At 35.0% G+C, this 16,090-nt stretch overlaps 1 protein-coding gene across 10 annotated transcripts in view; it reads left to right on the top strand.

Annotated features, from left to right (window-relative positions):
* SCML2 (Scm polycomb group protein like 2) overlaps nucleotides 1-16,090 on the top strand; it is a 100,038-nt gene that overhangs the window by 45,729 nt on the left and 38,219 nt on the right. The gene's annotated exons all lie outside the window — the stretch shown is intronic.

Raw genomic sequence — 16,090 nt, 5'->3', positions numbered from 1 at the left:
GTAAGATAATAAGTAACTACATGTTCTGTTATTTTATTTTATTTTATTTTATTTTATTATTTTATTTTATTTTATTTTATTTTATTTTATTTTATTTTATTATTTTATTGAAGTTAGATCTAACTGCTATTGGCATTGAGGTTAGGACTTCATGCTCAGCTGGAGCAGTGGACAGGACAGTGAGGGGACTGTCTAGGCTAGAGAACTGGAGGTAGAAGAAGACAATAATTAGAATTCTTGAGGGCCAACTCAACATCATAATCTGAATTGACAGTGCACATCAGAGAATGTGAGCAAGCTACAAGTCACACTTGGACCGTTGAAGCCTTGCTACTGTAAGCATTTTGGGGTGCTTAGCTATTTTTATAGTTGATATTCAATTTAAAATTACACATGGTATTCCACTGTTTATATCTCAAAGGTAGTTTTTAAACAGTAAGGCGTAATAAATGTTATATACATGTTTTGCACAATTTTGGTCAATTTTTAAAAGTTAAATTGATACTTTGATAGTCTTAAGTAAAATCTACGTGTCAGTGAAAATTTTATATTATTTAGTTATTTATTTGAAGATTATATTTTATTTATTCATGAGAGATAGAGAAAGAGGCCGAGACATAGGCAGAAGGAGAAGCAAGCTCCCTGTTAGGAGCCTGATGCGGGACTTGATCCCAGGACCCTGTAATCATGTCTTGAGCCAAAGGCGCCACCTAGGCGCCTCATTTATTGATTTTTTAAAAAAGATTTATTTATTTGAGAGGGAGAAAGAGAAAGAGCATGTGTGCGCAAATTGAGGGAGGGGGGCAGAGGGAGAGAATCTCAAGCACACTCCCCACTGAGCACAGAGCCCAGCATGGGACTCAATATCATGACCCTGAGATCATGACCTGAACTGAAGTCAAGAGTCAGACACTCAACCAACTGAGCCACCCAGGTGCTCATGTCAGTGAAAATTTTAAACTATGGAAGCCATCATAGATTAACAGGTTATCATAGTTAGGTATTTATCAGTTGTAATATTGTGCTTCCTAAGTTGAATTCTATGATGGTCTATATATTTTCTTTCAGAAAAAAAATCGTCAAAATATTGAGGCTCCTTAGGGACTCTTCTAAGGGCTTAGACATGCCTAACCTGGTCTTCTGTGGTAGAATAACTGCTGAGATTTAAGTGGGATCTAAGGACAGAACCTACTCATTGGCTTAAGTTAAATGTAAACTTATTAGTAGAATCAAATGTAAACATTCTTAAAATTTATCCAACCAAAATTTATTTATTTATACCAGAAAAAAAGATGAGTGCAGAAAATGTGTAAGTAGTATGTGGCAGACTAGAGCAGTGGCTAGGTAAAAGCATATAGCCATATCTTGTAAAGGCTATTAGAATCTTCTTTGATTTGAGACTTTAACACATCCCATTATATTACAGTAGTACATACCATGATGTCCTTTTTTATTAGGTACCTATTTTACCAGTTCCCTGCTGCCATAATTCTAGGAAGCAGATATAATGGCTGATTTTTTAAAGTTTAATATGTTACAGATCTTTGTGTATATGATACTAAGGCAGTCTCTGCCCTCAAGGAGTTTACCTTCTAGTCGAAGAGGGATAAATATATACTTTAAAAATATATATATATGTATGTATGTATGTATTAGCAAAAATGGAGATGTATGCTAGATATGAAAGTGGCCCAAAGACTTCCAGTTTGTTTAGGCTGGAGGGAAAAGTAAAGGAATGCTTGACAGAAAGATACATGATGTGAGTATTAAGAGAGGAGGAGTTTGCTAGGCAGAGTAGAGAGATAAAGGTGGGCTGGATACATCACAAAGGTATAAAGTCACACAGCTTACCCTGAAAACGTGGGAGTTCAGTTTGGAACATGGTAACTTTGGAATATGTAGCCAAGAATGTTTTTATCTCCCACTATTTAGTCTCCCTTTTTTTCTTAGTAACACAGTTCAGCTGCCTAACATGAAGACTACATTTACAGCCTCCCTAGCAGTTATATATGGCCATGAGACTAAGTCCTGGTCAATGGGACAAAAATATAGCAAGTGTGTTCTGCTTCTATGAAGTGTATATTAGAGAGAGATGAATGTACCCTTCTCTCTTCCTTCTTTCTGCTTCTATCCTACTGCTGGTAATGTGCTTGTTTTGGGTGGAGTTCCATCTTGAACCATGAAATGGGGACCATATTCTAGGCATAGAGTGGAAAGCAGAAAGGAACCAAAATCTCTGAGAATTTTGTGGAACAGAGTTTTCATACTGGCCTGTTCCAGACTGTTACTTGAGAGAAATAAATTTCTATATTATATAAACCACTATTCTTTTAGGCTTTTCTGTTACTGTTAGCTGAACTTAATCCTAGCTAATTCAGGGTGACTTTAGGACACCAGGTAAACCTGTCCACTGGATAGCTGCACATGCAAGTATGTAGCCCAAAAGAGATGGGTCTTAGTTGACACAGCAGGTTTGAAAGCCATGATGCTCATTCAGATAAATATTCTGTGTGTCGGGTGGAATTATAGGTGCTGTCTGGGAAGGGATGGGTGGTAAGCAGCTTATACATCCAGTTGATAGCAGCAAGTGGGGGAAGCTTTGGGTGTGGCTTTAATTGTGCATGTGTAACAGGTAGAAGTAGAAAAGGACCAAGGACAGAACCTTTTGGGTGAATAGAAATCAATTCTGAGAAAAAGTATACATAAATATAGGAGAGTTACTAGGTTTGTTTCCCTAACAATAGGAGATGAAAGATTTTAAGAAGTATTCAACACTGTCAAGTACAGCATAAAAGTCAAAAGGAGAGCTCATTAGTGGTCTTAAGTAAAAGCATGGTTACTAGACTACTTTGAAAAGCCAGATTTAGAGAGCTAAGTAAATAGGAGATGCAAAACATTTTTTAAAAATGTGGTTTCATGGATACTTTCTGAGGTCTGCCATCTCTGTCTTTTATCCCACTAGACATTTCACCAGTTAAAGTAAAATTTAGAAACTTTACCTCAATTTATATCCCTTTACCCTCCTCCATTCATAATATAATTTTCTTAAATATTTACATTCATTGAGAATGAATTAGACAGTATTATAATTTTTGTTCAACTGTTAAACATAATTAGAAAATTCAGGAGAAGGAAAGTATTTTATTTACCTACATTTTTGTTATTTCAGTTTGTTCTTCCTGATTTTCAGATTCCTTTTTTTTTATCATTTCCTTTCTGTTTAGAGAATTTCTTTTAATCATTCTTTTAGGGTATTTCATCTGGCAACACATTCTTAGTTTTCCATGATCCAAGAATATCTTTATTTCCCCTTCATTCTTGAAGGATAGTTGCTGGATATAGAAATCTGTGTTGACAGTTCTTTTCTTTAAGCACTTGAAAAATGTAGTGTAACTTTCTTCTGGCTTCCAGGGTTTCTGATGAGAAGTTTGGTGTTACTCAAATTGTTTTTCCCCTGTAGGTTCCATTATGATTATAAGTCTATGTTTTGCTTGTATTCTTTACTTCATGCTTTATCTATTTTGTGGCTCTATTATCAGGTGTGTACAAATTTTGAACTGCTATAGTGTCCTGGTCAGTTGAATCTTCTATACTATTTTTATGGTGACTTTTTTTTTTTTTTACCTTAAAGTCTGCTTTATCTTATATTAATGTAGCTATACCAGCTTTTGTCTGGTTGGTGTTCTTGGTCTCTCTGTATCTAATGTTCAACATTTATCTAATCTTATCTGAAAAGATACATTTCTTGTAGTTGGATTTTGATTTTTTGGCTAGCCAGTATGTCTTTTTTTTTTAAGATTTTTTAAATTTATTCATGAGAGACACAGAGAGAGAGAGGCAGAGACCCAGGCAGAGGGAGAAGCAGGCTCCATGCAGGGAGCCCGATGTGAGACTCAATCCCAGGACTCTAGGATCACACCCTGGGCCGAAGGCAGGCGCTAAACTGCTGAGCCACCCAGGGATCCCAGCCAGTATGTCTTTTAACTGGAGCTTTTAATCTATTTATATTTATTGTTATTACAGACATATTTGGTTTTCAGTATGCCACCTTATTTTGAGCTTTTTATTTGTCCTGCCTTTTCTATGTTTTATTTTCCTTTCTTGTTCTCTTGGGGTTATTTTTTCTTATTCCATTTCCTCCCTTGAAGTTCTACATTATATTGACTATTTTTTAAAGATTTATTTATTTATTCATGAGAGACACAGAGAGAGAGGCAGAGACATAGGCAGACGGAGAAGCAGGCTCCCTGTAGGGAGCCTGATGTGGGTGGGACTCAATCCCAGGACCCCAGGATCACACCCTGAGCAAAAGGCAGAGGCTCAACCACTGAGCCACCTAGGCATCCCAACTATTCTTTTAATACTCTAGAAAATTTTAACATGCTTTCTTAACTTAATCGAAGTCTGAAATATCTTTATTCTGCATTAAGACAATAGAAGGAACTTAGAATACTCTACCCATTTACCTCTTTCAAAGTAATGTTACTGTTGTATGTTTTATTTTATTTTATTTATTTATTTTGAAGGGGAGGAGGGGCAGAGGCAGAGGGAAAGAGAATCAAGCAGACTCCATGCCCAGCATGCAGCCTGGTGTGGGGCTTGATCTTACAACCCTGAGATCATGACCTGAGCCAAAATTAAGAGTTGGATGACCAACCAGCTGAGCCTCCCAGGCTCTCCACTGTTGTATGTTTTAGTTAAGTGTATCTTTTGGGAATTCTATTAGCTATTATTATTGTTCATATAGTCAGTATTTGTTGAGATTCACCAGTGCATTAAACATGTTCTTTGCTGTTTATTCCTTCTTAGCATCTCAAACTTTTCACCTGGGATTAGTTTTCTTCTGTCTGAGATAGATCCTTCACATTTTTCTTCAGTGAGGGGTCTGCTAGTGGCATGCCCCCTCAGTTTACATTCATCTGAATATGTTATTTTAGCTCCTTCCCTGAAAGACTTTTTCTCTGGGTGTCGAATACTAGATTGACAGCCATTTTCTTTCAGTACATAGAAGATAGCATTCTTTTACCCTTTGGTTTCCATTACTATTGAGAATTCAACTCTTAATCTAATTATTTTTCCTCTGTGATGTCATTTTTTCTGTAGCTACTTTAATATTTTCACATCATCTTTGGTGTTTTGCAGTTTTACTCTGATACTTCTAGGTGTGGGTTTTGTTGAATCTTGATATCTTGGCAGAACCACATATATACAAATGATGATTTGTTTATTTTCATGTGTGAAAAACTTTGTATGTTTTATATTTTACTTGTTTTATCATCCTTAAGGATTTCAAGTGGCACAAATGATTTGACATTATAAAGCTCTTTTCATGACTGCTTTATGAATACAAATAATCCAAACTATGTTAAGGTAGAATTTGGAAGCATTAGAGTAGAAACAAAGATGTGCCCACTGTTGCCACATTCTGTTTTGTAAAGTCCCCAGAAGAATCTTAGGATTCTGGGCAAAGTATGGTTAAAGGTTGTTATTTGATATCACTCAGAGGTATTTCATAAATGACTCATTTTTATTTTTTCCCCAATCATTGCTTATTCATTACATTCATTACATAGATTAATAGGGTTACTGTACTTATACAAGGTGAAATACTCTTTGAGTAGAGAAAACATTTACTTTAGCCAACACATCAGTCATTAAATGACAGCTATGATATAAAAATATCATTTCTTAGATATAATGTGATATATTCTTAAAACCATAATTAAAATTATTTTTCATTATTTCTAATTTAACTGTTTTTCTCTAATAGAAAAAAGTAATAAATGCTCAAAGTGAAAAATTCAGAAGAGCATGTAGAGATAGCCATGGCAGATAGTTTGATCTGTATTTGGCTTCGTACTGCTTTTTCTTCTTTTTGTCTTGTATGTATAGCTTTAGAACACACATGGCCAAATCAATAGAGAAATGTTGAAATAAGTTGTGGTATAGTTTATTCTTTTTTTTTTTTTTAGTTTATTCTTTAGAATAGTATTGAACCATTTAGAAGAATGAGAGGATTCCTGTTTACTAAGAAAAAAAGCTCTCTAAGATGTGTTAACTTGAAAAAGCAACCCTTTAAAATACATACAGTATAATACCATTAAGTCAAAACAAGTATGCATTTCTATATGTAACTGTAGATGTAGATATATACATACATAGAAAAGATCTGAAAGGCTAGATATCAAATCTCTAGTAGTAATTATATCTGAAAAGGGGTGTTGAGTAGTAAAGAGAACTTTTGCTTTTATCTGTGGCTTTTTTTAAAGGTAATTTAAAGATTTTATTTATTTATTCATGAGAGACACACAGAGATGAGGCAGATACATAATAGGCAGAGGGAGAAGAGAATGTTTTATATTATATTTTTACTGCTTTATCATCATTAAGGATTTCAAATGCCACAGATGATCTTGATCCCAGGACCCCCATCCCAGGACTCACAGTGGATACAGCTGCTCCTTCCACACCTGCTTCTGGGTCTTGAGGTTTTTCTCGAGCTTGTTCAGCTGGTGGCACATGGCACGCGTCTTCTTGAGCCACAGACCCAGGGACTTGTACTTCTTACAAGTATGCTCCACCATTTTACTCTTGGAGAATTTCCTGAGGTTCTCTTTCTCTTTCTTTTTTTTTTTTTTTTTAAAGATTTTATTTATTTATTCATGAGAGACACAGAGAGAGAGGTAGAGACATAGGCATGGGGAGAACCAGGCTCCTATGGGGAGTGCAATGCGGGACTCGGTCCCAGGACCTAGGGATCACGATTTGAGCAGGAGGCAGACGCTCAACCACTGAGCCACCCAGGTGCCCCTGTGGCTTTTTTTTTTTTAAACAAGAACCTGTTTATAGGTTACATTTGTACTTTAAAATAATTAATAGTTTTATTTTAAAAGGGGATTATTCATCGTATTCTAGTTTTTTACCTACTTTTTCATAAAACATTGTGACTGTGTTTCCATGTATAGTATATCCCTGCCAATTTAAGTTTATTTCTATGTTGTATTTATTTCTATGTTTCTATGATGTGATCATCATATGGTTTTTTTTAAAGAATAGATGCAGTTTTTCTTTTAAGATTTTATTTATTCATGAGAAACATAGAGAGAGAGAGGCAGAGACACAAGCAGGCTCCATGCAGGGAGCCTGACGTGGGACTCGATCCTGGGTCTCCAGGATCACACCCTGGGCTGAAGGTAGCACTAAACCGCTGAGCCACCTGGGCTGCCCATCATATGGTTTTACCATAATTTACTTAGCCAAACTTCTGTTTTGTTTGACATAGATGATAGGATGAATATATCTTTGCATATTTCTAATTGTTTCCATAGACTAAATTTGCTGGGTTAGGGGATATGTTTCTAAGATTGACAAATTGTCTTTCAAAGTAGTAATACATTTCTATTCCCCTCAGAGGTGAGTGAAAGTGTTTTTTTTCCTTCTCTGGTCAACTTTGGGCATTATCTTATTATTTTTGCTAATTAAAAATGTTTTTAGGAGGTCAGTCAGTTGGGTATCTGCCTTTGGCTCAGGTGGTGATCCCTGTGTTCTGGGATTAAGCCCCACATCGGGCTCCCCACTCTGGGGAACCTGCTTCTCCCTTTTCCCCTGTCTGCTGCTCCCCCTGCTAAGTGCTCCCTCTAGTTCTCTGTCAAATAAATAAATGAAAATCTTTAAAGATAGACATTAAAAATATTTTTAAAATTCTCATTTTTAAAGATTTTTAGTGAGGTTGAATGTTTTTCTTTCCATGTATCTTGGCCATTAATATCCTTTTATAATTTTCCCGCTAATTACCTTTTCCCACTGTTTTCTTATTGTTTCCTTTCTTGTTGATTTGTTTTGAGTGTTTATTACACATAGCAATAAAAGGAAAGTTGTTAAAGTAAAGGGAAAAAAAGGTAAAACCTCAGTTATTTGCTTTTTTTCAAATTCCAGTATAGTTAACATGAAGTGTTATATTGGTTTCAGGTGTATAATATAGTGTTCCAACAATTCTATACATTGCTCATGCTCACAATGATAAGTGTATTCTTTAAAAAATTTTTTTTTATTTTAAAGATTTTATTTACTTGAGAGAGAGAGCAGGAGTGGGGGGAGGGACAGTGGTAGAGGGAGAAGTAGACTCTCTGCTGAGTGGGGAGTCTGAATGGGGAGCTCGATCCCAGGACCCTGAGATCATGATCCGAGCTAAAGTCAGACGCTTAACCCACTAAGCCACCCAGGTGCCCCCATGATAAGTGTACTCTTAATCCTCTTCACCTATTTCACCCATCCTCCACCCCCACCCTTCTGGTAACCATCAATTCTCTATAGTGAAGAATCTGTTTCTTGGTTTATCTTTTTCCTTTGCTCATTTATTTTATTCAACTTAAATCCACATATGAGTGAAACATGGTATTTGTCTTTCTCTAACTTATTTCACTTTGCATTATACTCTAGCTCCAACCATATTGCAAATGGCAAGATTTCTTTTTTATTTTCTTTATTGGAGTTCAGTTTGCCAACATACAGCATAACACCCAGTGTCATTCTTTTTTTTATGACTGAATAATAAAGTGTGTGTGTGTGTGTATCACCTCTTTATCCATTTATCTATTAGTGGATTCTCAGGCTGCTTCTATAATCTGGCTATGGTAAATGATGCTGCAATAAACAGAAGGATGCATGTATCCTTCTGAGTTCTTGTTTCTGTATTTTGAGGGGCAGGTACTCAGTAGTGCGGTTACTGGATCATCGGGTAGTTATATTTTTAGCTTTTTGAGGAACATCCATACTGTCTTCCAGAGTGGCTGCACACCAGTTTGCACTCCCTCCAACAGTGCACAACGGTTCCTTTTTTTCCACATTCTCGCCAACACTTGTTGTCTTTTGTGTTTTTGATTTCAGCCATAGTGACAAATGTGTGGTGATATATCCTTGTGGTTTTCATTTGCATTTCCTTGATGATGAGTGATATTGAGCATCTTTTCATGTTTGTTGGTTATCTGTATATGTTCTTTGGAGAAATGCCTGTTCATGTCTTCTGCCAATTTTTTAATTGGATTATTTATTTTTGGGGGTATTAAGTTATATCAGTTTATTATATATTTTAGATACTAACCCTTTATTGAATGTCATTTACAAAATACCTCCTTTCATTCCTAGGTTGTCTTTTAGTTTTGTTAAATTGTTTCCTTTGCTGTGTAGAAGCTTTTTATTTTGATGTAGTCCCAATAGTTTATTTTTGCTTTTATTTCCTTTGCCTCATGAGACAAATCTAGAAAGATGTTGCTAAAGCTGGTGGATTTTTATGATTTCAGGTCTCACATTTAGGTCTTTAATCCATTTTGGGTTTAGTTTTGTGTATGGTGTCATAAAAGTAAAAACTTTTTTCTCAGTTACTTTTTAATGTAATTCATGTTTTTTAAAAAATGTACAGAAATATTTATTGACTTGAATATTAAATAATTTAAGGGTCTAAAATAAGGATCTCAGCTAAATAGTTTCCTAAGTAATGTTAAATTAATTGAATTTCATAAATTTAAAAAAAAATCTGTATTTTTGCTTATTTTGAATATTTCTCAAACACACTGGAAATGTTTGGTTTTCAACCTTTACATAACTACTTTTCCAACACTTCCAACACTAGGATATGATACTTAAAACTTTTTCAAATACTTAATGACTTAAGATAATTCACTTGCATAGTTTCTTAAAGAAATATAATGAGGCATCCATGAATGCCACTTGATTTGACTTTACATTAAAAAACCTACTTATAAGCTTTACTGTTTTTTTTTTTTCAAGAATAGTAGTAAAGCTTAATATATTTTAAAAACTTACACTAACAAATGTTTTTCTCCCTGTGTTAACACTTCTATAATCAGAAACAGCCAAGTTCTTTTCAGACTTATTATTGGTACAATAATCCACTGGGAAACTTACCTTGGATAGAAAATTCAGAAAGCTATGTGGCTTTTTTTTTCTCTTGTTTATTTAGGTTTTCCTTTTTTGGCCCTTATTATGACTCTATAATCTTTCAAAGCCCTTCACCTCTGGTTGGTGCTGTCACCACTCATCAGATTTATTATGGAGACCTGTACAGGGTATCTGGTGAGAAAGAGGAAAGAAGTATGTGTGCTATGTCCCTGACAACTTAAAGAAGGCTGAGTCAAGTAAACTAAAACAAGGCCCATTGTAGATTTTTTCTTCTTGAAGAATTTATTCGATCTTGCTGTTTTCTGTTTCAACTTGTTCCCCACCTCCGTTTTATTTTATATCTTTGTTCTCTCTGAAAAAATGATACAAATTTATGAATGTTCTGTAGGCTATTGATTTATTCTCAATTGTCCTCCTTTTGTCTCTGGCACATATAGGATTTATAGCCAGTCATCTCATTAGAGTCCATATATTTAATACATGAAAGAGCAAGATCTGGAATTCAGCAACTTAGAATCAGAAGTGGAACTACCATTATTTTAAAGGCTATATGTGATTTTCTTATTTAATACTTTAATTTTTCCTTTCTTTATTTGGGAAAGTTTCTAAACAAATAGGTTGCTATTTTGTTTCTATAGTTTTATTTATGAATACAATAATTGTAGGTTTCTAGTCTTGAGAAATTGGAAATAATTCAGAAGCAGAGGATTCTTTTTTTTTTTTAAGATTTTATTTATTTGAGAGAGAGTGCGTGGGTGCATGTGTAGGAGTTGGGAGGTGGGCAGAGGGGGAGGGAGAGGGAGAGGGAGAGGCAGGCCCCCTGCAGGCTCCCTGTGGGCTCCCATCTCCAAGACCCAGGAATCATGACCTGAACTGAAGGCAGATGCTTAACCGACTGAGCCACCCAGGCACCCCCAGAAGCAGAGGATTCTTAAAAAATTTGACCTAATCTTAATTTTTCTCTTATTGTGAGATATTCAAAGTTTTTTTTTTTAAATAAATTGCGACATTGTAAACCATTCTACCTGGCTTTAGAGGTACTTAAATACTTTTAAAGTTAACTATGTAAATTAAACTTTGAATTTATATAATTTCTAAAACATTTTTGAATTAGTTTTATTTAACTTAACTCGAGATTTATGTATCATTGATTATAAATTAATGACCTACACTGGTGTGAAGTGTCATCTTGTAGCCTAATTCTTTAAGCAATTGTGACCATACAGACTAGGAAGGATGGTAGCGAACTTCCAGATGCTTTGAGTATAAAGTTGCAAGATCCCAAGGGTTTAGAAGAATTCCTCTGGTCCAGAGGGAACTGTGGAGGAGGGGAAAACCTAGAATCAGGAAGCATTCCTGTCTACTGGAACTATAGCCTATCAGTGACGATCTTAACTCATTACTAGATAAAATCCTTCAACTATTGGGTTTCCTACCTCCCACCTCTCACAGAAAAAGCTTTAATTTCTAGGTGGAACTCAAAGGTAACATGGCATTTCTTTCACAACTTTGTAAAACATTTTTGATATTTGATAGAACTGGCACATTAGATTTTCTTTCTTGGTAATTTAGTCATAAATTCTATGAATAGAAAAAAATTGTATGAATAGGAACTTTCTTCTTAAGATTAAAGTAAAATGCTTTGAACAGACTTTAAATGTGATTATCTTGGGCTCTGTTAGCTGCTGCTTTGAATGCTGGTTTATTTTGTGGTGTGTGTATGTGTATATATGGTTTAGGGGTTTTTTGATTAAAATTTTAAGGGTGTGGGTTTTAAAATCTAAACTTTTGGTCTTTGTAAAAAATGTAACTAGTCATTTTATATGGTGATCTTATTTTGTAAAGCCCTTCCTATGTAGTATTTTTCTATTGAATCGTTTCAAAGTTGTTAGTCTTTTGAGAAGCATTTCAAAGGTTCCATTGAGCAAACAAGTGCTCTATTCCCCACCCCCACCCCTACCCCATTCTCATTCTCTTAAGAAACAAAACCAGAAATTATGGCTGCTTTTGCTTTTTGTGCAGATGTACGTAGAGTTGTATGTGGTTTCTGTAACTTGGGCTTTACCTTTCTCTAAATTTTAAAATTAAGATTTTATAGTTTTTAGACATATCTTTACCAACTTTTTTCCTCTTTTTATATGACTGTGTATGTTTAGTAAAAACCACATAGAGCAGCATTCTTCCTTTATGTTATAGTGGGTGAAAAATAACAGATACATATAATTAAGGCTATAAAAAGTTCAAGGTGTGTCATTCCCCTTAGAAAGCTTCTGAATGAACACTTAAGCATTTGTTTAGATTTTTGCCCTTAATATAGTTTATGGTAAAATACAGACTAATATACTTAGTTTATTTAGTACTCTTCTTGTTTGGTATAAATGAAATAGAAATGTTATCAACCCAGATTATTTACTCAAAAACCATGAAATTTAAAACAGCTGATATTTTCTTTTTCATACTAACAGCTTGGAACAAATGTTTTGCTTGTGCAAATGAGATGGCTATTGTGATGCAAAGAAGGATCTTGGGGAAAAAAAATGTTCTTTCTCTGTTTTGAGTATTTCAGCTAAATACTGCAATAATTGCAAGCAGAGCCTGGAGCTTCTTTCTTGTTTCTGTTCTGTGATATATTTTAACAGGTTCTCTTGAGACTTTTAAAATGTCTTGGTTTTTAGGACATGTGGTCCAGCGGGGTTAACTTTGTCTACAGACGCAATGGGTTAGCAGTTAGGTTTTGCATGTCTTCTTATTTCTTTCCAGATTCTCTGACCCAGGGTAACCTTTGGTTCTTCTCTGAAGGCAGGAGTGAGGAAGTTTGAGTAGGTGACTGATGATCACTGTCCATACAGCCCACAGACAATATGTGAATTACTTTAACAGTCTTCTTGGTCCCTCCTCCCACACCTCCTCCCCTTAAACCAACAAATGCAAATAGCTTCATCCCCATTTGCTAGAAATCCAGGCTGGCTCTGGCAACATGGGCTTTGTTGTTGACTCGCTTTCTCCAGAAAGGCAGTTTTATTTCTAGTAAAGGAGGAAGGCTATCAAGTGGAACCTAAGTTACATTAATGGTATACAGCAACAACTTGTTTCTCTGGAATATTTCTAAAGGTAGGAATTTCTCCAAGTTTCTTTATATTGTAGTTGGAGTACGGTTAAAGAAATTCATTGTCTGCTTTGTGAGCTCTTGTATACTAAATATCCCAATCATTTCTGTTGTCTTAAAAATTTTCTTTTTTGTTCTAAATATTATTCATTGAAATTGTTGGTGCTATTATTTGATTAGTTACTTCTAAAAACTGTTATATGGTACAAGAGAAAAGTTAGTCTTTGGTTATTTCTACCATAAAAATGGCTTAAAATAAAATAGAACAACCGTATTGTAAGTCAAACTTGATGATTTAAATCTCCAGTTTGTGATGAAGAGTGTTGTCAAATATTTTTCTATAGTTGTGAGGACTATGACATGATTTTTCATTAGTATTATATGATACATATTAGAAGTATTTTTATGATACAGAGATGCGGATAACATTTTACTAATTAACATGTAATACATTTTGTGGAAATTATAGCAGTGACTGCTATGATTTTTTTTTAACAGCATAATAGAAGTCACTCTAGAGAAGTCATTCAGTAAGAAAGAAGATGGTATGATTTAAAAACTGGGTGACTTTTAACAGCCCAGAATTGTTAGAGGAATTATGAATTAGACTGAAACAACTGAAGTTGCTTCTTTTCATGTGAACATTCTTCTGAAAATATTAAAGGTTTTGGAAATTGTCATCTTCTTTAACGTCATTGTGACCAAAATCTCGGTTTCTTTTGAAGTAAGCAGATATGAGTAGCAATTGTAAAATATAATGGTCTTCATGGGAAGCACCCCCCCATGAAGCTAAAGGGAGCAGTTTACAAAGCATCTGTGATGGGCAAGTATTGTTAAAAGAACATTCTTAAAACCCTTCTAAATTTTAATTGTGATTTCTAGCTGCTTCTTGCCTTTTTAAAATTTCCTTTCTAGACTGAAGATTTTTATAATTATATAATAGGTTAGGAAAACTTTATAAATTCCACTAAATTAGATTTTATTTTAATTTAGCATGTATGCCAAGAAAAAAGGCATTGTCATGTAGGTACGGAGATACATAAATTTAACTGGACTTCTGTATTTTGTTTTAGGTAGCGAGCTGTCCTTTAACCTTTTAATTGCATGTGGGATATTTTTCTCAGTAGCATATTTATAAATTTTCAATAACCTTAAGGTGCAATATTCTATGCAGGTTAAGGTATGTTTTATAAAGTATATGAAGAGTTTCTTCTCTCTTGAATTTTTTTATCTTAGATCTCCAAGCCCTGTTTTGAAATCGGGGAGATGAGAGCGAGTCAAAGCTACAAAGCGTTTCAGTATATTAGTTCAGTATATTAGTTCCAAATGTAATTTTTAAAAGCTCCTAGAAAAGACATAGCATTTCCCAAATAGGGATGCTCTACCAGACTCCTAAAACAAACTCTTTTAAATGAGATATCTACTTTAGTAGTGAATGGTTTATTTATTTTTTATATGTGGGAGTTACCTTTTATTGTATATTTAAAGTATTTTTAATACTGTAAAACTGTGGCTCTTGGTTTTGAGAGGGAAACCTACTTGGGTCATCAAGGAAACTCAGAAAGGACAAGGAAGGAATAAAGGCAACAGGGCTGGCATGTTCACACCGTTGAATGCCAACCATGCCAACTAAACCATCTCTTTTTGGTAAATGAGCAAGGAACTGGGCATAACATTCAAATTAGAATAGATCCAACCAGGGTGAAAATATGAAAGACTGGGCCCAGCTACCACTAAAAATTAAAGACCTTGTTTTCCTTTGTAACTTTTCCAGTGTTTGCCATCCTTTTTCCATGTAGTGATCAGTTGTAAAACAAACCTTTTTTTCCAAGATTTTATTTATTTATTCATGAGAGACACAGAGAGAGGGAGGCAGAGACAAAGGCAGAAGGAGAAGCAGGCTCCCTGTAGGGAGCCTGACACGGGACTGGATCCCGGGTTTCCAGGATCTCGTCCTGGCCTTCCTGGACTGAAGGCCGGTGCTCAACCGCTGAGCCACCTGGGCGTCCCAACAAATAAACCTTTTACAATTAAATGGCAGGTCAGGGTCTCTAAAAGAACTTTTATACTTGTTTTGGGCACAGTAGGAAAGTGAGAAAAGTGAAAAGTATCTTAGAGGTCTTTAAATAATGATAAAAAGAAGAGTGATGAGCAGATACCTGTGGGAGATGTCTGAACAAGACCAAGAGTACCCCTGCTGCTATGAATCGAAGTAGAGATTAATCAAATGTCTCTGCTGGTCGACTGCTTGGGCAGTAGAGATGCTTTTACAATTATATTCTGCTGAGTCAGTCTGTGCTACAGAAGGGATCTACTCTTTAATTCTGAAACTGCTGGAGACAGGTGCAGATTCTAAGGATCACTGCCAGTGTGCAGTGAGCCTGCATGAGTATCTAGTTATTTTTTAGTGGATGCATATATGCCTCTGTGAGTTGTATGTTTTTTTTTTAAATCAAAATATTACAATGCTTATGTTGAATAATTGTTTTCTTTAGGGACGTGACTTGTTCTGTTATTCAAGAAAGTGGCTAGGTTTATCTTTGTTGGGGCATTTTATAGTTTTAATGACAAAATTGGTATTGTAGAACATTTAGAAAACAAAGATAAGTGATAAGAGTAAAATATAAAAATTGCTTGTATTCTTTTTTTTTTTTTTACGATTTTATTTATTTATTTATTTGAGAGAAAGAGACAGAGCATGAGTAGGGGACAGAGGGAGAGGGAGAAGCAGGCCCACCACTGACCAGGGAGCCTGAAGTGGGGCTCTATCCTAGGACCCTAGAATCATGACTTGAGCTGAAGGCAGATGCGTAACTGAGTCACTTGTGTGACCTCAAAATTGCTTGTATTCTTGCCATCTGCTAATTTTTTGGTATATAAACCTCAGGATATTTTAATTAAAAAATCAGAAATGTTAATTAATTGCCAGTAGTCATTGAGACTCGCTGAGGATGTCTTCAGAAGCCTATGTTGTATTTTATTCTATGTATACAGAATTGTGTTGGTTTGGCCCCATCTACTTAAGTATTCTTACTTTGATATTTTAGTAATTAATAGTCATAAAAT

This window comes from Canis lupus, chromosome X (assembly GCF_003254725.2).
Source record: "Canis lupus dingo isolate Sandy chromosome X, ASM325472v2, whole genome shotgun sequence".
NCBI lineage: Eukaryota > Metazoa > Chordata > Mammalia > Carnivora > Canidae > Canis > Canis lupus.
The sequence above is the reverse complement of the archived record's forward strand: the minus strand, read 5'-3'. Positions and strand labels throughout refer to the sequence as shown.